This window comes from Equus asinus, chromosome 5 (assembly GCF_041296235.1).
Source record: "Equus asinus isolate D_3611 breed Donkey chromosome 5, EquAss-T2T_v2, whole genome shotgun sequence".
Lineage (NCBI taxonomy): Eukaryota > Metazoa > Chordata > Mammalia > Perissodactyla > Equidae > Equus > Equus asinus.
Genome location: NC_091794.1, coordinates 36,506,078 through 36,530,705, shown reverse-complemented (window position 1 = coordinate 36,530,705; position 24,628 = coordinate 36,506,078). Strand labels below are relative to the sequence as shown.

At 38.2% G+C, this 24,628-nt stretch overlaps 1 protein-coding gene across 6 annotated transcripts in view; it reads left to right on the top strand.

The window, feature by feature from the left end:
• The window catches only part of MAP3K13 (mitogen-activated protein kinase kinase kinase 13), a 164,245-nt gene that overhangs the window by 97,446 nt on the left and 42,171 nt on the right, over positions 1–24,628 (top strand). For 2 of the 6 annotated variants that reach the window (XM_070509276.1, XM_070509277.1), the window contains exon 2: positions 20,960–21,089. The exons of the other annotated variants lie outside the window; for them this stretch is intronic. The gene's annotated coding sequence lies outside the window, so the exon portion shown is untranslated. The remainder of the gene's footprint in view (positions 1–20,959; positions 21,090–24,628) is intronic. 6 annotated transcript variants of the gene reach the window in all.

Sequence of the window (24,628 nt, the reverse complement as noted above, 5' to 3'; positions counted from 1 at the left end):
GAAGGAGCATTGGAAATGGTGTGATGTAAAGAGCTGACAAGCAATACTATCTGTTCTGAGAAGTGACCAAAAGCCTTAGACTGAGGACCTGGCAGCAGCTTCAGGCCTGTGATCCAATGGGCTAGTCTTATGTCTTCCAGTTGTAGATTCAAAAATATTTTTTAAGGCTTACCAGATGCATCAAGCAAGAAAGACATTTTCTCCCCAAATCTCAAACTTTTGGTCTCATATCTTGTAAAGCCAGATGACCAGACTCTTGTTCCCCAAAGGCGGAAAGATTAATTTATTATTTATTACCCCACTGTACTTCATACCTGTATTGTATTATAGGCATGTGTCATGGTCTTCTGTGTTTGTGGCTGTCACCCCTACTAGACTTGAGTTTTAAAGAGCAGGGACCATTTTTTTTAAAATTATGAAATATGTAAGGCATACCAAAAGATAGGGAGGATGCCATCTTTACACTTTCATATCCCCATATGGCTTCTGAGAAGCACAGTACAATACCTCACATGCAGCAGGCACTCAGGAAAGGTTTGTTGATTTGTAGTACTAACTTCCTTCTTATACTTGTACAATCATCCTTTCTATCCCTTGCAGATTATGTGGAATCAGAATCATTTTCTCTGGTGACCTAAGCTCTCAGGGTCAATGCAAATATATTCTGATATTCATGGAAACAGTAGCTGCTCTGAAAGGCCTTTGGAACAGTGGTGCCCAAATGAGACCGTCCAAATTGTTGATGGTGATTAGAACTCAGAAGTAGTGAAGTGTTCTATTCAGAAGACTTAAAGTTTAAATAAAGGAATGAAACAATAATGATATAAATAGTTAATAAGAATATGGATTTGGCCTTAAAGGATGGAAGTAGTTGGTTATCTGTGTTCTCTCTTGTGTCCTTTAGCGATCACTGATTTTTTTTTTTTAAAGATTTTATTTTTTTCCTTTTTCTCCCCAAAGCCCCCCGGTACATAGTTGTATATTCTTCGTTGTGGGTCCTTCTAGTTGTGGCATGTGGGACGCCGCCCCAGCGTGGCTTGATGAGCAGTGCCATGTCCGCGCCCAGGATTCGAACCAACGAAACAGAGGGCCGCCTGCAGTGGAGCGGGCGAATCTAACCTCTTGGCCACGGGGCCAGCCCCGATCACTGATTTTTTTGAGCAGACCCAACAAGTGGCTCATGGACGACATGGTTTTGAAGAAAGGAACACTCTTGGGTTGAGGAAAGGTTAGGAGGAGATTATTCACACATGTGTGGTGTCGGGGGAGGATAAGAGCTTGGTGTTAGATTCAGGAGGATTGTGAAAGAGACCAAAGAAAATGATAAAATAACCCTTGAGAAAGGAATAATATTGATCACGAAGCTCAGGATAAAGTGAGTCCATAAAATATCTAACTCTCTGATGTGAGTATAATAATTATGTGAAACTTTTCCCTCATATTTGTCTCCCAACAATATTTGTAGCCCTTTGTCCCAGTTTCAGTTTAGCTACTACTTCCTTATTCTGTTTCCAACCGCCTTGCTTAATAGAGTATGTCAAAGTATAAACCCTACCATGTTACCTCCTCGCTGGAGTTCCCTAGCTGGCACCTATTCTAGATTTTCTGCCTTGATTTGTGATAACATCTAGTCCTCCTCAGTGGAAAACTCTCTCTCTTCATCACATCCAGCCAGTCATTATATCCTATCAATTCTGCCTTCTAAATATCTCTCAAATTCTTTCCATTCTCTCTGTAGTAGCGTTTTTTTCATCTTCCATCCTCCATCCATCCATCTTCTACCCTTAACAGAATCATCTTTCAAATCTAATCATGTCACTTCCCTTCACCTCTCCATACTTCTATGCCCATAGGAGAAACAAAAATCCTCTAATCTACCTTTCCAGCCCTCTCTTCTACATCTCTCATCACCTTCCAGCAGGCTTGCTGACATTTTTCCCTCTCCCCAAATCACCACGTGATCTTTCGCATCTCCATGCATTGTGCGTGCCTGTTCCTCTGGCTGATGTTCTTTATGCCTCTTCCCTATTCATCCTGGACAGCAATTTTCCCTTCTTTGTGCTTCAAAAATTTAAAACATCTCCCTTGCAGAGCTTCTCATACTACTTAGTAATCATTTACTTATTTTTTCTCCTCTAATAGATTGTAAGCTCCTCCAGAGCAGGGGTCCACAGTGTTGTTCATCTCAGCATCACGCTTATTGCTTAACACAGAGCCAGCACCATAGGTGATTAACAAAGCATTTACTGAATCAGCCAGTGAATGAGCTGAAGAGAAAATATCTGATAAGTGACCACCTTATCCACTGATAAGTGGTGGCTAAAGGATGCAACAGTGAACACAGATAACCAACTACTTATATCCTTTAAGGCCAGTTTTTAGGTGTAGTCTTGTGATTTTGATAGCAAATTTAATGAGTGCCTTTCTCGGATGGCTGTGGTGAGAACTGATGTGAGAATGTCTATAAAAGTCCTTGAATATCTTAGAAAATGTATCAGGTGTAAGCTTCATGTATTTAAACTGCATACCAAACAAAAAAACAATTGTTTTAGCACTTCTGACTTAGATTCTCTTTCTAAGAATGATCTCAGATGCCCTTTAAGGCTTACTGTAAGAACTCAAAAGTATCCTGTGTTTTTCTTTCAACTTGTCATTTTCTGATTATTTTTGTAAACTTGATTCTCTGCATTGTTTTCCTTATTAGGATCATGCCTGACTTATGTTTTCTTTTTACCTGCTTATATCATCTTTACAATTAACACATTTGGAGGAACCAGTCCAAAGCAGCTAAGCCCTCAGCCTGCAGTAAGAGGCAGAACGTATTCAGCCACTAGGGCCCCTTGTTTGGGGGCTGTGCAAGTTTACACAAGTACATACATGCAAAATCACGTAGCTTCTTGCTAGATTAACTTCTCAGTTTTCATTCTATGGTAAATAATGTCACCTTTTTCTTCTCAAGACATCTTTGTAAGTTCATTAAAAATAGATGAAGCAGCTCTGAATCTATTGTTTGTTCTCTCTGACTTGAGGACTTTTTTTGCCCAGAGCTTCTTAAATCCTAATTTCCCCTCTAATTGCCAATATTTAAAGTATGAGAATTTTCCCTATAATTTCCTGAATTCAGAAATTTGGTATGGGGTTTAGGGGGCAGGGAGGTTGTATCTGAGAGTTATTTTAAAAAATCTGACGGCACTGTATTCTGCTGCTGTGGCGGAGTCCCTTGTCTGGACTCGGAGCTGCCCTTTTCTTTAGTCCCTGCTATGGATGGCTGCACTGATAGATGGATGCTCCTAGGGGAGCTTCATGGATCAGCCCTCAGACCATTACCATGTAGCAGGATTATAATTTATAGCCCCAGATGGTGACTAACTACCCCACCACTCCCTATTTACTTCAATAAAGCAGCAGAGGTATTAACTGTTAAATTGCTTCCTTCTTCTAAAAATAATTGATGCTATTTGCAAAGGGCTTTGTATACAAATACTTATAAAAGCATTGAAAAAAGTAAAGTTTCATCAGAATGGGAAGAACATTATTCATTCTAATAAAAAATAAACAACCACATGGTCAGACTTATTTTTCTTGGCCCACTTCTGTGTGAAAATGAGTTTTTGAGACACAAATTCTGGTCAGATTCCTGCATTTTTATAGGAGGATGTCAGCTCTTTCTTCTTCTTGGTTGATTGTTAAAGCTTATGGGTCTGCCCCTTGCATGAAAACTCAGAATATTTGCATTCTAGGTTCTTGGCAGAGAATAGAACCTATAATTCTTAGCTACTCCATCTTTTTTGAAAGCTTGAGTGTGAGGAATAATGGTCAGGGAAGATTTCCTGAAGGAGACGTAGTCCATGCCCTTCTGGATTAAGTCAGACTTTCAAAGAGCTGTTTACTTGGCATCTCTTACTGTAAGTATTGCTCTTCTGGAATACTTGGGAATCTTACCTTGTATGGAAAGGTGCTCTAAAAACTGGCCTAGGAAAGATGCTACTGTATTTGCTGTGAGGGTATCGTTGAGGATATTTTATCATTTTGTGCGGATCAGTGAAAGAAAGGCCTCTCTGGCTTCAGGACAGGTAAAAGTGCTTCTCCTGGACGCTTGATACGTTTTTATCTTACTTGAGCACTTAATTGTGTCTTTCTCTTTACTTTGATCCACAGAAAGTTCTCCAAATTTGCAAACCATCTTTAACAGTTGTAAGCATACAAATTATTTTTGTCTACTGCTTTTTACTTTGGGGGTTTTGTTTTGGCTTTTTATTTTTGTTTTTTCTTCATCTATTTACTTATTATATTGTGTGCATTTTTGTCAACAGCCTCAAGATCTTTTTAGAACAAAGTCCATGTGTCTTTCTAATGTGTGTTTATTGAAATTAATTTAAGAAATTGAACTTATTATACTTAGTCTCAAATAAAACCGTAATATCATCACTTCTGAATTTTAGTTTGTGGCTGTATATCTCTTTGAATTCTTAAGGTCTTTAACAGCTCCACAGTGTGAACCGTGGACAGCATTTATGAGGCAGGATCTAGGAGCCAGATGACGCCTGGAAGTCTTACTGTGTAATTTAATCCTGGGTGCTGTGTTGTTTGGCTTCACTGGACTCCAAGTGTGCATATATAATTATGTGCGCATGTGTAAAAAGCCCAACCCTGATAGGAAGGAGAGGGAGGAACATCATTAGCAGAGATTAGATTTGTCTCTCCAGCTGGGCGATGTGCCTCTGAATTCCAAGGGCTTTCCCCTGTGTAAATTATTAGACTGACTCAGCTGCTGTTCAATTCCCCTCTGGCTGAACTGCTTTTGCTAATGCTGTTAAGCTGTGGCTCAGGAGGCAAAATGTCCTGAGGTACTAGATATATCTTTTGTGTGTAAAAAGGAAAACCTCCCTCCTTCCCATATTCACAGGATAGTGGTATATAGTCTTCTCAAATCAAAGATAAAAAGGCAAAAATGGAGCAAAAGACAAACCATGTGCCAAATTTGAGCTACATACAGTGCTTTGGAAATTGTTAGTAGACTGAATTAATTCCTATCTAGCTAAAGCAAATAGGAGTAATCTAATCCAAAGAGTTTAATTTGGATCAGTTGAGACTATCTGACTTCAGATCTGCAGCTGTTCTGAAATCGGTGAAGTCTAAAAAAAATTAACCCACTCAGACGGCACTCTGAACCAAATACAGGTTCAGGGCCACGGAGGGCCTTGTCTGAAGTTCTTTAGCAATAATAGTACACTAATAATGTGAAAACTTGCACCTTTTTACTATAGCATGAAGCACAAGGCTTAGTGTACTAGACGTGTCAGTTGGTTGAGTAGAATTCACAGCTACAGTAAATGATCTGTTTCAGTTTCTTCTACTGACAAGGCTATACGTATGTTGTGCTAATGCAATTCAAAAAGGCATGGTGTCATCTCTCTCTAATTTTATTGCCTAAAGGTAGCCAACTTATTGATATAGAGAAACCTAAAGGTCAGTTCATCCATTGAAGGTCAGCGAGAATAAATGAAGTACACAGATAATATAAGAGGTGTAATTAAGTGATTGCTTTAAATCTTTTTTTAAAGTCATTACCAGTTGTTTTCTTACCAACCCTATTAACAAGTAGCAAAATTGTCTGACCCCAGTGGGGTTTTTTCCCCCCTCATTCCATTGTTTTTGCTTTGGGGAAAGTGTTAATATGCTGAGAAATAGGACTAAAATAGAATAAAATATAAAGAACAAGGAAATCACATAGCAATGGGATCATCCACTCATCAGTTTCAGGACTGTAAAATGCCCAGCACAGTACCTAGGCACTCAGCCACAATCATCAATATTAGCAGCAGTAGCAGCTGGCTATCCTTAGACTCTACATAAATAGTAGCCTAAATCATGCATCAATTTAAGATTAAATACTGGATGTGTTTGAGAACTTATTACCTTACCTCCCGATAGTGAAGACTTTATGAAGAGGGGAAAATTTTAAACACAAAAGATTAAGAGAGAGAGTGTGAATTTGCAATGAGCAGAATGGCATTATAAGAACAGGTGAAGGAGTTAGCACTTCTCTAAGAAGGGGTCTCCTGTAGCTACCATTGCCAGCCAAGGCAGAGAGGAAAGCACGCTGGTGGGGGTGGGATAAATTCTGCGGGGCAAATTGGTGGCAGAAGTTCACACTTGAATGTGAGAGCTGCTTTACACCTAACAGGCTGTAGAAACTAAGTGGATTATTATTAAAAGTGAGAGCTGGCAATCAGGCCAGCTTCACAGGTGTATACCCTGTGCAGTTACACAGGGCCCCGCACTTGGTTTTATGCTGTGCTATCTCTATCTTGAAATGCTTGATAGTTCTTGAACAAGGGGTCTTGCATTTTTATGTTGTATTAGCCCTGCAAATTTTGTATCCAGTCCTGTTGTCAATGTATGAAGTTGTCAGCTGTTCTCACTAGCAATGTATCTTATCTTAGTACATTGAACACTTGCTATGGCATGTGCCCCCCACCCCCATTTTTTTGTTTGTTTTTTTGGTTTTGCTGAAGAAGATTCACCCTGAGGCGATATCTGAGCCACTTCCTCTATTGTGTATGTGAGTTGCCACCACAGCATGGCTGCCGATGAGTGGTGTAGGTCCCTGTCCAGGATCTGAGCCCAGGCTGCCACAGTGAAGCACCTGAACTTAACCACTAGGCCACGGGGCCAGCCCCTGTGGCATGCCCCTTTTTGCTCTAAGGCCAGCATGTTTATTCCTTCCTGGCTACTGTTAGATTTCTAAACGAGGCTCTGAAGAATGTGTTTGTAGCAATGAATGACTTAAGGGAAACTCTGCGTCAATTTTATTCCCCAAAACAATGTTATTTCACTAATAAGGATATATGCATTATTTAAGGTAATAGCATAATTTGAGAAACTACATATTTTACTCATTCCGATTACTGTGGTCTTAAACAAAAGTTTTCTGATTTTTGCATAAGTAATGAGTAATAGTTTTTATGAAGCCAAATTCTTCTGATCTGAGAAAAGGGACTTGTTACAGCATTCAAAACCTTTCATGACATGACACCACCCCATAGTTATAGCTGTGCTTATCCCTGCCCTCCATGTACATTATGTTCCAACTATTCCAGACGGCTTGATGTTTCTGGAAAATGTCATTTATTTTCTTGCTTTCCATTCTTTTCTTTATGGGATTCTCTTTGACAGGAATGTATGCCTTCTTCCAAATAACACCCCTGCCTCCCCCATCCTCCACCCTTTCTCCACTGGTGTGACTCTCACTCTTCCTTCAAGGTCCCACTTTGTTGCTGCAATGTCTCTTCCTCTATGAAGTTTGCCCATAATATTCTCTATCAGAGTTAGTTGTTGCACTCTCTGTTGTGCCATAGCCCATACAGCTCTTGAAGGCTTACTTAATTCTGTCTTGCATTGTAGTTGTTTACTTGCATATCTGACACACTAGGGTATATACTCCTTGAGGGTAGGACTGGCTAATCTGTCTCTATTCCATCATCTATGGCATCATAGCACAGTGTCTGGCACATACTCAGAGCATTTTTACTGAGTGAGTGTCTTAGTCCATTTGGGCTACTATCACAAATACCATAGACTGGGTGGCTTATAAACAACAGAAATTTATTGCTCACAGTTCTGGAAGCTGGAAGTCTGAGATCGGGGTGCCAGTGTGGTTAGATGAGGGCCCTCTTTGGGTTGCAGATTTCTTGTGTCTTCACAGAGTGGAAGCGCAAGGGATCTCTCTGGAGCCTCTTTTATAAGGGCACTAATCCCATTCGTGGGGACTCTACCCTCCTGACCTAAGCAACTCCCAAAGACCCCACCTACTAATACCATTACCTTTGGGGGCTGGGATTTTGACATATGAATTTGGGGAAGACACAAACATTCAGACCAGAGCAGTGAGTGACTTGGAAGGATTACTCTAGTTCCTTTACAGTATTGTCTTGTGTGTTTAAAGCACTTGGTTGTAATTCCCTAAAATGAAACAATCAATTGACATCAGTTGATCTTGTTGGGAATAATTTTAAGAATCATTTGTGGAAGAGAGAAATAATAAAAGCAGGGCTGTCACTGAGAATGAGGCCTCTTAGAATTGTATAATGTAGCAACCTGGGTGAAACAGTAGCAAGAGTCCAGGAGTGGAAAAGTTAAAAAAGACTTTTTTAACTGGAGGGCCCCAGAGTAGTCAGGAAAAATTACCCAAAACAGTTTGAAGTCAGAAAAACAGGAAGCTTAGGGTACCATTTGACTCTCAATTTAGCCATCTCTAGCCAGCAATTTAGTTCTCAACTTTTCTTTTTGTAGCACCTTCCTTTAATTAGATTATACTGCCATGTCAAGAAAGGGCTTGAAATAAAGCCAGGAACATGGCAGCCCTACTTAGGAGTGTACTAAATACATTTTTATTCTACCACTTTGACTCTCAAACTAAATCCTAACTTTTATGAAATTTGAGTTTTTTCTTTTGATTCTGCCTGGCTGTGAGTAAGGAGAAAGAGAAAAAGAGAACAAATCAGAATCTGAATCTGGATCTACTGGGGTTATAAAATAATCAGACTCTTCTTTGAGCTTCTCTGTGACCACAGCCAATCATGCCTTTAATTTTATCCCATGGAATTTGACATATGTAGGCTAAAGGAAAGAGCCACTAGTTCTAAAACCGGGATTGTCCAAGGGGTAAGTGGGTTAATTTCTAACTTACTGGCACAATTGATAGAGCATCCTAGCCCTATGGTCATTTCAGTGATTGTGAGTAGAAGGCCATTTAGTAGACTAGGTATAGGGACTCTGTGATTCCTCATAGGTATTTAACTGTTTTCATGTTTTAAATTTTGCTGCTCAATTCATGTCAGTCTGGTGAGGTTGAGTGAATGGCCCATTGCAAAAACCCATTCTCACTAATGAGTACTTGTTTTTATGCAAGGCAAGTAAAAAAGGGCTCCGTGGAAAAATCCTTCAAATGAAAGTTGGAAATAAGTGGGGTGGGATCATCCCAGAAGAGATGTGGGGTATATTCCCACATCCAGTAAAGTTAAAAAATTAATATTGAAAGTATGCCTGGAAAGGAAAGAAAATCATAAAAGCATGATAGAAACACTAAAGATCTTATGGGAAGGACACTTTGATTTGCCTCAGTAAATGATTTTCTGGCACCAGATCCTGGATCTTTACCTCAGCCTTTAATTCAACACTGATTCTGGGGTGGGAAACTCTAGGGATGGCTTTTAGATTCTAAGGACGTATAACCTTGACTATGTTGAACTCTTAGCTCGTTTTATTCTCTAAACTCATGTTTATTAACTTTCATTTAGAAACACTCAAAAGTACCTCTGTCTCAAAAGGTATTAAAGGATTCTGAATACAAAATTAATTCTAATGTATAAATAAGTGGGAAGTTATAACTGTAAAGCAATGTGATTGCATTTTAACAAAGCTTGCCACAACTTACACAACTAAATGGACTTTGTCTTTATCAAAGGCATCCTAGCAAAGGTGTCAGGAAAGGATCAGTGTCCTTGGAAAACTGATAGTTTCGAAGGAGCCTGCTAGAAGGCTGTTGATGTGTTCTGGTGATTCTGCCATTGCTCAGGACAGCTTGGGGTCTTTGCCTTCAGCTGCCATTTGCAAATCTCAGTATTGGAGCTGGGGGTTAGAAAGGTTCAAGTCGGTTCTCTCTCCCCACACCCTGCCTCTGTTAACCATTGTTCTGTTTTCTGTCCCTGTGGTTTTATCTTTTGTATAAATGGATTTCATAGAAATGGAATTATACAGTATGTAGCCTTTTGTGTATGGCTTTTTTCTCTGAGCCTAGTGCTTTTGAGCTTCACACATTTTGTTGCATGCTATATCTTTTCTTTTTATTTGTCTTGCTTTCATCTTAGTGGGGTTTGGTGGGGGGAGGGGAAAACCAGAGATAAAATCTTTATGTTCAATCTACCACATTTAACTAGAAATCTTTTTAACAATTTTAGAAAAAATCAAAAAATGTGAGTATAGAGTGAAATGGTCCAGTTTTGCAGTTGAAATTAAATTTATTTCAGGTGAGAAATGCCAAGACAACAGAGGGAAACCATTTGAAGATTTCAGGGTCTTGATTAGTAAGCACTCAATAAAATGCCTGTTAGTTTGATTTGTATCTACAACAATCTCAAAAGGAAGTTTTATTATCCTCAGTGTACAAATGAGGTATTTCTGTAACTTGCTGAAGACTTCATAGCCAGTAAGTGGCAGAGCTGGGATTCAAATAAGGTCTTTCTGACTTGAAATCCCACATCCTTTCCTATTACAGCACATCATCAGCATAATGTAATGAACATGGAGAAAATAACTATTTGTAATATATTGGGCTTCATTATGGTCTGGTTCATTATAGTCCTGGGAGGAACCTTGCAGTAATGGTAGGTTAATCACCGATGAAATTGGCTCAGTGTGTTGTTTATGGCCAACTCACTAACACGTTGGGCATCATCAGAAGGGGTCTGGCAATGAAACAGAAAACAATATCCTCTCCTTAACCCACAACCAGGGGGCAGTGATATTTATAGCATAATTCTGGGTGATAGTCCTAAGGAAAAATGAAGCTAAGTTGGAGATGGATCAGACAAGAGCAATAGAAATGGTTCAGGGATGTGTGTGTCCTGCCTTAGGAATGCAGCCTGGAACTTTTAAGACCCATCAGTGTTGAAGAACAAAGGTTGATACTTATAAAATCATGGTGTACAGATTCTGGAATTCTAGACTTTAAGGATATCAGCTAAACTTGAAAACCTTTTTGAATAAACTTTTAAAAGTCTTACTTTTAAATTTTGAAAAGGCATTTTTTACCTTGATTCATTAATTGATTGGACCTTTGTTAATGTCAGGTTCCATGCTAGGTGTTGGGGAAAACAATAATAAAATGGTCCCTACCCTCAGCAAGCTTCTCTTCTAGCAACAGAAACGTGTGTTGAAGAGATCATTTATAATATTCAATGTTAGTAATAAAATTAAGGCATTAAGGATTAATATAAAAATAAGTTCAACACATAAATAAGATTCTTTAATGGATTATGAAAGGCAACAAGTGATGTTTATGTTATATCCTTTCCTTTTGGAAGCAGAAGTTACAAAAAATAATCACGCATCCTTTAAAGCTACTGTCAGAGGCAGCATATTAGGCTACAAGGGCCACTAGCATTTCATAGGTTCTTCAAGTAGAGTTGTCTCGTCTTCACTTTACAAAGCGTTGTCACTGTAGATCATGCCATGCTTTAAGAACAGCTGGACATACATACGCACAAATTTGCAAAGAGTTATTGAGAACCAGAAAATGGGAGGAAAAAAACTTTCTCACATAGCCAGAATAGACATCGTAAAGTTGATATACCAATCGTCGTCGTTTACTCATAGGAAGATTCTTCAAGCCTTTGTACAAAACCTAATCACTTTTATTTTCACACACTTTTAAGAAGCTTGGTTATCTGATTTCTGAGCCGAGGACAAATTATAAGGACATATTAACTACTCAGGCAGATTTACTAAGAGCTTTGAGAAATGATGGCTAATGAGCTGGCTAGGGGCTTTATTCCAGACATTGAGACAGAAGAAAATTCAAATTAACTAAACAAGTGCAATAATAAAGCAATCATTAGCATTTCAAAAGGATTTTCCACTTTACAAATAGATTTACAAGTGTTACTTCAAACAGTTAACTTCTATTGAGGATTTTTAGATACTAACTTTTTAAAAAATGTAATATTTATGAACTTTTTAGGAACGTGTATTGAAAACGTGTGCTTGTAATGAGTTCAAATTATAATTTCTGAAGGGAGGCAGCTAAATACATCTTTAAATACTATCCTTGGTAATATTAATCTCTGTATTGAGGTGCTTCATACTGCCTGTTTTCTATCACAAATACCTTATTATTCTGCATTTATTTTTCTTTCCATTAGAACTGTCTTGTACATTTATTATTTTTTAACACTTAGAATAAATATTTAATATTTATTGATGCTTTTCCTTGTCATCCTCATCTTGGACAGATGGGACTTATCAAGGATCCTTTAGTAGTCTGCAAATTTCAACTATATATTGGGAGTAGAAATGGAAACTACACTAATGAATAATTAAACAATGGGTTTGGATTACTCTCTAGCACAAGGTCAAATTCACATTCCAAAACAGTGACATGAGACAGGTGAAAAATGATTGATCTTTGCCAACTTCAAATTTTTATTCTTGGCAAAGCTCGAAAACGTTCCATCATACATTTTCTAGAATATCATCTTGATTAAAAAATTAAAACTCAGGACTGCTTCTGTGAGCAAATGTTAAGGAGAAATGTAAAAGTCTAGAGCAATAGGATCTTTCACTAATATGGTATTAATTACTTCTCTATTAAAATTGGACGTTGGATCCAGAGTCTAGAGTTCCTTGCTTCTCTTGGAGTTTCACCCTGGTTATCTATAGTACAGCCTTCTCTGAGAAGTGACAAGAGCTGTTGGTGATTTGAAAAAAACTTCTCGTCCTATTCACTCTCTTCCCTCCGTTAGCTCTCCCTTAGGTTTCTGCTTTCACCTACACTGTTACTGTGATTAGGAACTTCAAAGAAGGGCAATTATGAAAATAGCAATAATCCAATTTCAATTGTAAAATTCTCCACAAACGACTGTTGAAACTACTTAGGTATTTGAAAATTATTCCTCTGGCTCTTCTGATGATTTTAGACACCTGGCTGTGGTCCCTTGGAAAATCATGTGAAAAAAATCTCTGCTTTAATTTGATCCTGACAAACCATCATTAGAATGAGCTGTATTTAAATCATTTCATTCACAGGTATTACTAAAATTTGGTGGGAAACCTGTTATCTTAAAGGAGGTAGTGGAGTTCTAAGCATTTAACAAATCCCCGTGTACAAAGGGAAGCCGCAGTCCTTGTTAATTCTTGCAACAAACTAATCTATTAATGTGAAGAAAGCATGTAGAGCACTGCTGTCCTGTAGAACTTTCTGTGATGATGGAAATGTTGTATTTCGCACTGTCCGATATGGCTGCCACTAGCCACATGTGGCTACGGAGCACTTGAAACAGACTAGTGCAACTGAGGAAATGAATTTTTAATCTTTTTAAATTTTAATTAATTTTAAGTTAAATAAGCACATATGACTAGAAGCTACTGTATTGGACAGTGCAGGTATAGAGTTTTAATATTAAAACAGAATGAAGTAAACCCTAAAGAAAGTGGGCATATTTTGGAATTCTCCACTTATCTTTATTTGTTGCTGGGAATTTTTACCTTTCATCCTAAATATAGAACCTAAGTTTAAGGTAAGATGTGAATCTAGTCCTTATTTTTCTGACTTAGACCTTTCTTAATTAAGTAGAAGCCCATTATAATGTTGACAGTAGAGTGTTGTGACCTAGGGTATCGGCTTAGACTTGTACTCGGGCTCAGGCTCTGGAACTGGGTTCAACTCCTGTCTTTACCACTTAGTAGCTATAGGTGAGTAATTTAAACTCTCTGTGCCCCCATTTCTTTATCAATTATTATCAGGGGTAATAACACTACATTTCTCAAAGGGTTGATGTGAAGATTAGGGAAGTTCCTATAGGAAAAGGGTTTAGAGCAGTGAGTGGCAATAATCTCAGTAAATGTCAGCCATTGTTATTAATGCATTGTTCATCACATTGCTCTGTGTGTGTGTACATGCGTGTAAAGTTCTTGTCCAAAAAATAAATTGCATCGTATCACATCAAGTCCTGTACCAGGAGCTGAGGCTAGATAAGGAGGAAAAGAGGGACAAGGTATGGAGATAGGTAATACTTGGATTCTACTCTTAGTGAATTTACAAACTAATAGGAATGAGTTATTTCTCCTGAAAAATAGAAGTCATGGCCTTCTCATTGCTTCCTCCAATTCTAACAATCTATGATTCTGTCATTCCTAAGCAAGACCTTGAAAAGCAATCCAAGGATGGCAGAAGGACCCTTGACAACTTTTGCCTGCCAAATATATGTAAGACTTGCCCAAGAATAGTTTGTAGGATCTGCAGCTCTGTAGGAAATTCCAAATATATCATTGGAAGTCTGTAACTGATGCTCTTCAGTAGCTCAATTATACTAAAGTGGCAATGAATTATTTGGTTTTAATGTTATACAGTATAAAACAAGTACAGAATGTGTTATATTCATATCTCTACTTAAGTTATATTTTTCTGTCCAACTAAACAGTCCAAATACTGACAGTAAATTTAATGGGAAAAGAGAACTTCCATTATATAATTTAATTGAAAAAGACTTCCCTTCCTCTCTCACTTGCTTAAAGTAATAAACAGTAGCTCCTGACAGCAGAGCCAACCAATTCTTACTAAGCAGTATGCTATTCATCACCTCCCTGAAATGGCTGGAATATATTTTAATAGCAACAGTTAGCATCAGGATACTACTTCATAGCTTGAAAAGCACTTTCATGTCCATTATCTCTTTTAATACTTACATAAATTCCATGAGGAAGCTGATTTTTTAGAACCCATATGTAGCAAGCTGCCTCCACTATAAGTACTTAATCACAACATGGATATCCTTTAATTTTCATTGAAGAAATGCTTTTTTGGAGCATGTTACATAGTATTGAGACTCATGGATGACCTAAATGTAGTAAATAGTATTTTACATATTTAGAGGGGAAAATATTCCCTATATTTCAGCCCAGGCAGAAAGAACAGATCATCCAATGGATATCCAACTGCTATAGAGCTCATGACTGACACCAGAGTTCAAGTTTCTCACCAAACTGAAATATCCAGAAGCCAGAGGTAGACCTTTTAGTAGCCGGGGCTCAGCTCTATGAGTTGCATTTCCAGTTTTGGCCATTATCTCACTGCCTTTAGCAGCAGGATCTCCAGTGGTTTGGTGCTTAGGGTCAGATCTACTTTCTGTCTTTCTCCAAGTACCCTATTCTGTGCCTCTGGAGGTTGACTTGTATGGATTGCATCAGTGGACTTTCTTGCTCTCTGATTTTCTACTAGGTTCATTCAGTGGGAAGCACAGGCAGAATCTCAGAGAGCAAGAGGAGAGTGAGGGTGGGGTTCAGTATTAATTCCCCTAGCTCCGCCCCTCTCAAGTCATCACACTTTGGTTGCATCCTTCTACCAAAGGCCACCTCACTCTTATTCGATAACCTTCTTCTATAGCTATGCTCTCCAAACTTTGGTATCATTCTTTCATCTGCCCAGTTAACAGCCTCCTGGCTGTTACTAGCTTTGGGAAATAGCACCATCCCTTTTGCTTTTCCTACCCCTGCCTTTGTAAGTAGTCTCTTATTAAACTCTCTTCATTTGCCCCATTTGAGTGTGCCATCCATTTCTTGCCAGGGCCTGGGCTAATATAGGATTCTACAACTTCAGTGATAGCGCCTGCTTCTGCTGCTAGCTCATCATATAGGCAGTGTTCACACAGACTTCAGAAAATCTTAATTCAGAAAAATGATTATGTATAGCATAGAAAGTTTCCTTAATTTAATCCCTAGTACATTTGGCATATGAATTAATCTCTAATTAGATTATTTTTTTCTTTAAAAACATACCTAGTCTACAAAGGAAGATACATATATGACATAGTAAACAAATGTAGTTGTATGTTAATATCATGATATTTATTAGAAGTAATTATTAAATATGTTTTTATTCTCAACATCAAATTACTAACTTGTGCTACTCATACTATCTCCTAGTTAGGGGATTATTAATCTTTCAATATCTATAATTCTTCAAATTACATCCAAAAAATTTTTTTCTTTTTGCCAACTGGACAAGCCATAGAAACTGTAAGAGTGGTCAGAGTGGTCTCAGGGCCTGGGGTCGATAAATAGTGATGTCAAATCCTGCAGGCTGGGCCATTGCTTATTTCTGGGCTAAGTGGCTCTACTTAACCCCTTGGAAATAAATGATCTTTTCATTATAAAATGGAAGTAGCCATCCTTTGGGACAACTTTAAGGCTCCCTTTTTCTGTGGATATTTCCCTGAAATGACTAAGGACAAATCTGTTGTAAAATATATGTTCTCATTTGATCTTACTCCTTTAATGATATGGATATTATTATTAATAAAGAATATACTCTCATTTTAGGATAAAATGTTTATTAATTTAAAATATAAATAGCAAACTTTTATTAAGTGCTTACTCTGTGCCAGGTAATATTTTAAGCACTCTGTGAGCATTATCTCATTTAGTCCTCATTGCAACCCTATCAGGTAGAGACTCTTATTATCCCAGTTTTTGATTCTGGAAACTGAGACACACAAAGATAAGGAACTTCCCCATGGACAGAATCAGTATTAGAACCCAGACAGTTTGAAACCAGAGCTCACACATTTTACTACAATGTTAAATTTATTACTTAGGGCTATTTTTTAATGATTTTTCTAAGTTTGTGGGAAGTTGCTAATGTACAGAGTTCTCTAGGCCTAGAGCCACAACAAACTTTTTAGACTTTGCCCAAGGCATAGGGTGTTCATGAAGAAAGTGAAAGCAAGCTGCCTGAAGACACAATGACGTTGCCAGGAATATGGGTGACATGGAGTAGAATTAGTCCCTGAAAGGCAGAACATCTTCATGTCTACATAACGTGATGTGGAAACATGCGGATTTCTAGGGAAGAAATTCCATCATCTCCCTTGGGAACAGTTCTGCAATAGTTCTCCAATTTTCTAATTACTCTTTTGTTTAAAGCATAACAATGTTGTCCTAGAGACATTTTCTTGAATCAATAAAATGATCTCCTAGTTTAACATAGCAATGTTAAAATCATGAGAATTAGGGTTTTTTCTCCCAAATATTAACTACATAGCATTAATATTCTCCCAAATATTATAGCTACATAGAGCTTCTCCCTTTTTTTTCAATTTAATTAAAACCTGGAATGTAAAAATAACTGCTATAATTAAGGACAAAGGAAATTAAATATGAAAAAGAAGTTACATACATTTGGGATTTTTCTCTCCCATTTTCCATCTTACTTTTCCCCTTTTGACCTGGTATCTCTCTGTTTACTGATGCTTTGTGCTTTCATTTAATTTCAAATGAATGTTACAAGCTCAACATCCCTCAATTTCTATGTATATTGATCTATCCTCTTTTTCTTATTCCCCTTTTCTCATTCTTTCACATTTCTTAAAAAAGCTTACGGTCTTCCCTTTGCCTTCCTTTTGTATCCCTTGATTTTACATAAGTATTGAGCATATTGACATATATCTTTTTATTCTAGTTTTTCTAGTTAAAGACTGGGATATCTAACAAGTATCAAGGATTCACTGTGTACTGGGTGTACTATATATGCATTATCGCATGTAATCATCTAATCTGTTCTATGAAGTGGATTCTGTCATCCCAAATTATAGATAAGGAGGCTTAGAGAGAAAGTCAAGTTAATGATTAAGATTTGAATCCAGGTCTATCTTCCTCTGGTGCTTTCCCTCTTTGCCCCTCAAAGTCTTGCCCTCTATATGATGACGTGCATAGAATGTTCTGAATTGATTCATTAGGAAACAGTGTTAAACTGTGCATTATAGACAAAATTTTTTAAATGATCTTAATTTTGATAATTTTTAAATTATTTCAATTATTTCAATTGTTCTCCTGAACTATTTATCTTTTTTTTTTCCATTTTCTTCCCAAAGCCCCCAGTATGTAGTTGTGTATTTTCAGTTGTGGGTCCTTCTATCTGTGGCATGTGGGACGCCACCCCAGCATGGCCTGACGAGCAGTGCCATGTCCACGCCCAGGATCCGAACCAGCGAAACCCTGGGCCGCCAAAGCCAAGCATGCGAACTTAACCACTCAGCCACGGGGCCAGCCTCTCCTGAACTATTTATCTTAAGGAGAGTTATAGATTTCCAAAAAGAGAGAGGAAAGGCACAAAATGACAGGAAAGGAAAAGGAGAAAAGGGACTAGCATTTATCGAGTGCTTAATGTATACTTGATGCTTTTATCAGGGACCAACTTAAGTCCATAGTTCTATATATTCTATATTCCTTCCTTTTCTTTTTTTTAAAATTAGGATATCTCTCTATCTTCTGCTTTTCTATGAATAAATGTCCTGCTCAAAGTTCCTAAAGATAATTCTTTACCCAAGGTTATTTTTGTGATCCTAAATGCAAGAGTTTTAGTGCCTTAGCATGTAATTCATCTGGACCTTAGAACGGGGAAATAATCAGAACACTTAGATATGCCCTTGGCTCTTCATCTGTCTGGAGTTTCAGTTCTGGTAGTCACACTTATTCTATCTTTTCCAGCTTGAATATGATTCTTACTAGTAGAAAAGGTAAAAACAAAATAGGAGTCGTCAACTTTTGTTTCTTCATTGTCATCTGTTTTTTTATTCATTTTTCTTTTTGGTTTTCTTTTCTTTTTGTTTATAATTATCCTTAAGACTGTTTGCAAGCCTTAGCACACACTGACAATTAGGTTTCCTGATAATGACCTTAACATTTCATATCATTTTTCATATATGCAAATGTAGTAAAGTTGGCTCATTAGTCTATATGTTTAAAGCAAGAAAGATTTGGATTAAAAACTTCTGATTTAACAAGTAATGCATACTGATAATAGAAATTTAGGAAAATAGAAAATTTAAAAGAACAACAGTGATAACTACTGTTGACCTTTTCAACCTATTTTCCTGTTTTCTTGAAATGCTTCTATAATTTTTATACTTATTAACATTTGTATATTTAAAGGCATATATGTCTGTATCTTATTTTTTAAGACATTTTAAGTGAATTTATTCAGTTATTGATTTTCTTCTTCATATGGCAAGTCAGATTTAGGTCAGAAAATGTTGATTCTGTTCTGGAATAGTAACACTTGTAATATTATGTATTATTTATCATAGATTCATGGAGGTTATAGAGAAATCATTCCTTTGGTGAAGAAATATGTTTAGCCTTTGACTTAAGGTGTATTTGAAGCCTCACAAGTTTCTATTTCTTGATAAGTTTATAGTCTACAACTGTGAAAATGAAGCATCTTTATTCATTTTAAAATCTACATTATAAACTTATTTTAACCTTAATCATGGTTGTATTCATAGGTATTAGTATTCAAATGGTAATCTGTCAACATGGAGGATTTGCCTTCTTGTAATTTTTATTTTTTGCTGCTCCAGCACACTTCAATATTATTAAACATTCATAAACTTAACCAAAAGTATAGATATAGGGTAGGCGCTGAATCAATATTTTTGAATACATGATTGTTGAACGCAATGTTATAAAGAAGATGGAGTGATGTAGCTCAGAGGATTCGGCTGATGGGAGCTTATTATTGTCCTGGGGGTTTCTCTAGAGGATTCACAGGAACGAGAGCAAGTTAGGGGAAGGGCGTGATTGTAGGCCACGCTTTTGATCTGATTTTAAATCACCTACTTATAATTTTGTAATTCCATTAAAAAGAGCTGTCTAATTTTTTTGAAGTTCAAATCAAGATCTCAGTGCCAGACCTCTATGGTGGGAGGATCGCTTTATGTTATTACTAAGAACAAGTGACTTAATCCCAGTTTTAAAATGGAATGATGCCCTAAGAACAGAACTCTCTCTTATGCTCTAAATACTGCTATATGCATTTTAAAGAAAGGACCAAAGGTTAGGATGGCAGTGTCGTGTTCATTTTAAAGCGAGAAAATGCCAAGTAAAGAGAAGATAGCTTGGGAAGAGCTCAGCATCAATCAAGAAACCTCAGCAATAATGCTTAATTTAAAATTTTATTCATTGTTACTCATATTGAAAACTTTGTGTGGCAAAATTGTCCAAAATCTTTGATTTACTCGTATTTGTAATATAAAACTCAAAATCTGGTCTATTATAAAATTATTCTCTGTTAGCAATATGGGAAAATTTTTATTATATAATAAAAGCACAAGAATTCGAGGGCCATTTGGCCCCATCGCCTCTTCCATTCCTCTTTTTCTTTGTCCCAAATCCATCTTGGCATGAAGCCAAGGTAATTTCCAGAAATTGGCAGTGCCCTGGCAAATGCACAGCTGCTGCTGTCTCCAACCCTTGGCTACTAATTTTGCACAAACCACTTCCTCCTCCGGGGGCTGAGAAATTCACAGGGTGAGGGATATGTGCCTGGACGGCAGATCCGGAAGCACCTACCTTGTGCTCGGGGCGGATTCAGGAGCCCTTGTAAGGACAGCAGCAGTGTCACCTCACCTGCAGCCCTGCCCACAGAACTTCCTCCTGACAAGGGCGGCATGCCAGCCTTGCCCTTTTACCCCCCTGCTCTGCCTTATCTTTTTCCATTTGACTTGCAACGTTTAAAAATCTTGCCTCGTTTCCTTTCTGTCCTCTTCTAATAAGTACTAGCTTTGGCTTCTTATAGGTGAAAATAGCCAAACAGTCCATTCCCTTGAGGGTACCCGAGCCAAATCTAGACAGAGAGAGGAACTGAGAGGAAAAAAGACAGAGGTAGAGATGGTGGGGCTGCTTGTGTTCCCTCAGTTTCCACTTGCCAGCTTCTTCACTGGCAGTGGCAGTGTGTGGGTGTGCATACAAACACAGGTAAAATTTAGACATTTTTATCCTCCTACACTCTTCTTAAATGTAGAATCACCTCTGATCATATTCAAATATAGTCATGGTGATGATTTCTTTCCCTTTGTTCTCATGACTCTCCATTTCTCTGCCTTTGTTGGTTGAGATTGGACTTGGTATTCTTGGTGAGCAGAGGACGCCTCTCTGACTACCCATCTTTATACACGTCTTGAAGTTTCCCTCACCTCTGCCCCCTCCCAGAGCAGTGCTGAGTCACCAGGAGCTGGGTGGCCTTTCACTGCTCTGTTGACAGGTACAGGGTCACCCTCCAGGTGGGTTCTTGTGCTTCCCTGGAAGGAGCTTTAGTGTATCTAGAATAACACTGTGAATTGCTGTTGCTTTTGTCATCAGTGGTCATGATAACCTGGCTATTTGTTTCTCTTTGAATAAACAGACAACCAGACTAGGGGACGAGCATAGCGTGAGGAAGGAGGACTCATCCCGGCTCAGCCACTCATTAGTGGTTCTGTTGGGCAAGTCAGCAATCTCTCTGGGATTTGATTCTCATTTGATTCGTAAAACAGGTGGGTTGGACCATGTTCCTTGAAGGTCCTGTTACTCTTTGATGTCTTAAATATCAAAGTGAAGTGATGACTCTGCTGAAGTTCTCTTCCTTAGGCTCATTCCCAGTGCAATGTGAACAAGTCCACTTCATGTGCACCCTTAACCTCTTAGAAATAGAGAGATTATAAAACAAACACTTGTTTTTCTAACTTTTTCTCTATGAACCGATTCAGTATGATATCATCAGGGAGAAAGTCAGGATAAAAATGGACAAAAGGGAAATTTACCAGGAATTAATATAAAGTCCTGTAGTTTGATTCAAAGAACAAATCGCAGAAATATGTGGGTGGCTGAAATTCACATATACATTTGGGTATTTGCATTATCCTCAAGTCTGATGTGAGCCCATAGCATAATGTGTGCCCTGTGCTGTATGGGATAACCATGAGTCCCAACGGCAAAGGCAGACTGGAAGTTGACTGCTGAGGCAGTGGCCAGGTCACATAGTATGAAGTCAGCAGTCTTAAAAGACATCGTCTAGAGCAAAGTCAGAGAAGCCAAAGGCAATAGACAGTGAGAGACAGGTTGTAGCAGGAAATCAGCAAGAAAGCAAAATGAGGGATTCATAATGTCAAAGCTTAGAGACGAGCACAAAAGGAAGGGGATGGGGAGGAAGAGGTGGGGGGAATGAAGGTCAGTTCAGCAAACAGCTATTGCTGTAACAAATAGGTCCAGCTTTTCTTTCTCATTCTTTCTTTCTTGTTTTCCAAGCTTACATTCCCAGGCAGCATCCCAGTCCCTAAATTTCTCCATGCCTGAGAACTTAAGTCCCTGTTAACCCACCCTTATCCAGTTAAAGTCATTTCTGATTTGTTTAAAGGGAAGACACTGCATTATTTCATGAGCTTTCAGAGGTCTCTATGTGAAGGCAGGAGTTACCTTTTTTGGCAGGAAATACCAAACATTAGCAGCTATTTCATTATTTCTGGGTTCCCAACCTTCTCCCACATGCCCTGGTCTTTTCTTCTTCCCTGCCTCTGCTAAAGCTCTTGTTCTTCCCTGACTTCCTTTCCTCTGTCAGTCTCAAACACATCTTCCTTTCAAAGGTTCATCTCAAGTCCTACCTCTTTCGTTCAGCTCAGTTGACTGATCCTGCCCGTCATTGTTTCCCTTCTCCCAGCAATGTATAACAGAATATGACACAGCGGGGAGAGGGGGCAGGCAGAAGGTAATTCCTCCAATGTAATTATTAACTCCTTAACTAGTTTGTAAGCTTTGAAAGGAAGGAACTGTGTCTTACAGAGACTGCATGGTACATGGTACAGGAGAGGGTTTTAGGATAAAGAAAAATAACCTGGTATTCAATCCTGGCTCTATGCATTCTCTAGGTCTTAGTGTCCTTCTGTGAAAAACTGGGATAGTGATTCCGTACTCTGGCTTCCTTATACAAGGGATCAAATGTTTGGATCAAGATCATAGGCAACAGCATTTTTTAACCTGTGAAGCACTCTAAGAAAGTGAGGGGTTATCATAAGAGGTGCCATCATGTTGAAAAAAAGGCAAGGGAATTTGGGGATCTGAATTTTGAGTTAGATTTTAATTCCTACTCTACCATTTACTCAAAATATAACCTTAGAAAAGTTCCTTCTCTGTAAAATGAGAATGAAACTCTTACAAGGATTATTAGTGCTGGAGCTGACTTATACACCGATTTGTAAGAACCGATTGTGAAATATTCAGTAACTTGGCAAGTAGGTTGTTAAACTCTTATTAGCTTCAGATCTGCCATGGTAGGAATAGTTGTATCAGGTAAATAGGCAAACACTACAAGTCGGACCATTGGGTTTTTTTCTGGAGAGCTGATTTCCCAGCACATCGCTGATTATGTAAACAAGGCTCTGGAAATTGTACAGCACTTGGTCTTATTTGTTTAGAAGTAGTAATGGTAACAGTAGTAATATTCTGCATCCACAGAACCTAGCTTAGTGCATGGCAGAGCTCCTAGCACATATTTAATAAATACATTATTAATTTTACTTGGATTCACTCGTGTTATTTTGATACTTCTGCCCCTGAGCTAAAGGAGCCTCCATCTTTACCTCTCTTCAAATCCCTCTCTTCAAATTGTCTTTTTTAAATCAGATAACATAAATAAAAGCCTGGTTCAGTGCATGACACACACAGTAGACCTTAAACTCCCTATGTCCATAAGTGAGCTAATTACCTTCTTTCCAAACCTTCTTTTCTTCTGATATTTCCTATCTCAGTTAATGGCATTGCCCATCTATGCATTATCCCAAGTAAGTTTTCTGAAAGTCTTCCTTTCCTCTCCCTTTTCCTCACCCACCCCCATGTCTAACCAATCACTAGATCTTACCAAGTCTACCTCTTACCTCTTCATTGCCATTGCTACTGCCTTGATTCAGCCCCTCATCATTTCTTATTGAACTCCTGCTCCTCATTAATATCTTCACCTTCAATCCAACTTCTACTTCTGTAGGTGTGATTTTAAATTACAAATCTGACCAAATCTCTCTTCCACTTAAAATTCCTTAATGGCTCTCTGTTCTCTTGAGAATAAAATCCAAAAGCTTTAGCTTGTCATACAGATCCACCATATTCTGACCTTTGCCCACCTTTAATAAGAACTATCTCCTGCTGCTCCCCCATACTACCTGGAATACCTAGTCTCACTTTCTTAGTGATCACTGGTTCACCCTCCAATTCAAACAAAATTTTGTCTATGACATCTGTAGACATATTTGATGTTTATTTTTCTGAGCTCCCACAGCACCTTGTACATGTCTGTTTACCATGTCTAGCCATATGGCTGTTATTATCTATTGGTCTTTCCCTCCAGATTGTAAGTTCCTAAAGTGTAGGAACCTATGTACCATTCATTAATGCCTAATACATTGTATAGCATGTAATAGGAGCTCAATTAGGGTTTAAGTGAATGAATAAGAGTTCAAAGGATGGAGTATTTTCATTGGTTCACTCACAAATTAGTCGTAGGGTATGAAAATTTTAAGAAAGCTTAAAATTTGAGTCTCAGTAATGAAGGATGAGAAATTAGTAAAATAAGGATGGTTTATTTTTATCCCTATCCCCCAATATAGGATACTTTGACTCCTTATCAACTCCAAGATAAAATCCAGATCTCTTAGCCTAGCTTACAAAGCTGCTTACAATCTAGCCTCTGACTTCATCTCCATCCTTACCTTCTATACACACACAAATAATCTACATTCCAGTCATTTAGATTTCTCGTCTGTTCCATAGTCTTTAATCTCTCCATGCCCTCATTCATAGTTTCCCCACACCTGTAGTACCCTCTCCCTCTTCTTTCACTCACCCCTTTCCCGCCTGACTGATGAATTTCTACACTTCCTTCAAAGTGATCAATAGTTACCACCTTTGGGCAGCTGTCCCTGAAACTAATCCTCCCTCTTCTGTGCTCTCAGAGCCCTTGGTTGATTATTGTAAGCACTATACTGTCAATCTTTATTGGTCTGTCTTTTGTCCCTTTGCAAAGTGAGATCATCCTCATGCCCAGGCC